The sequence below is a fragment of the Grammomys surdaster genome, unplaced genomic scaffold (assembly GCF_004785775.1).
Source record: "Grammomys surdaster isolate TR1022 unplaced genomic scaffold, NIH_TR_1.0 193, whole genome shotgun sequence".
Classification (NCBI taxonomy): Eukaryota; Metazoa; Chordata; class Mammalia; order Rodentia; family Muridae; genus Grammomys; species Grammomys surdaster.
In genome coordinates, this window is record NW_021604638.1 from 9737240 (window position 1) to 9738062 (window position 823).

Here is an 823-nt window from a genome sequence, read left to right on the forward strand (position 1 = left end):
TATATATATATATATATATATATATATATATATATATATATATATATAGTATTCAAATATAATATGCAGCCCGCTTACATGCTGTCATTGTCATACTGTATATAAAAACTGTTTGAAGGGTGTGTGACATTGTGTGTTTGGTTCGGGTTGTTGGGAGAAGTTGTTGTTCTTTAATGTTTGTCCTTGAGACAGTATCATGTAGTTGATCCTGAATTCACTGTATATCCAAGGCTAACCTTGAACTCTTGGTCCTCTTCCTCCTGAATGCTGGGGTTACAGGCATGCACCACTGTTGAGGTTTGATCTTGCTGTGTATTGTAATGCTAAGTCCAGGCCCCCAAGACCTGGAGTCCTACTGTAGATCTCCTCAAGTGACCAACCCGCCCCCGCACCACCACCAAGTTATTTCTGTTTGGTAAATAAAGATGCCAGCAGCCAATAGCTGAGCAGAAGAGACATAGGTGGGGTTTAGGATTCCTGGGCTTGAGGTTGAAGAGAACCAAGAGGGAGAAGAAGGTGAATGGAAGAGAGAGAAGCCGCCATGGTTAGGTGAGTTTAAGGGAAGACCGCCCTCAGGGCTGGCCAATTGGAGTTAAGAGCAACCCTGATGAGACATAGTCAGTAGTAATAACTGGCGATTATCGATAGAAAAGTAGATGGAGGGGAGCATGGAGGGGAGCATGGAGGGGAGGATGGAGGAGAGCATGGAGGGGAGGATGGAGGGGAAGATAGAGGGGAGGATGGAGGGGAGCATGGAGGGGAGGATGGAGGGGAGCATGGAGGGGAAGATGGAGGGGAGGATGGAGGGGAAGATGGAGGGGAG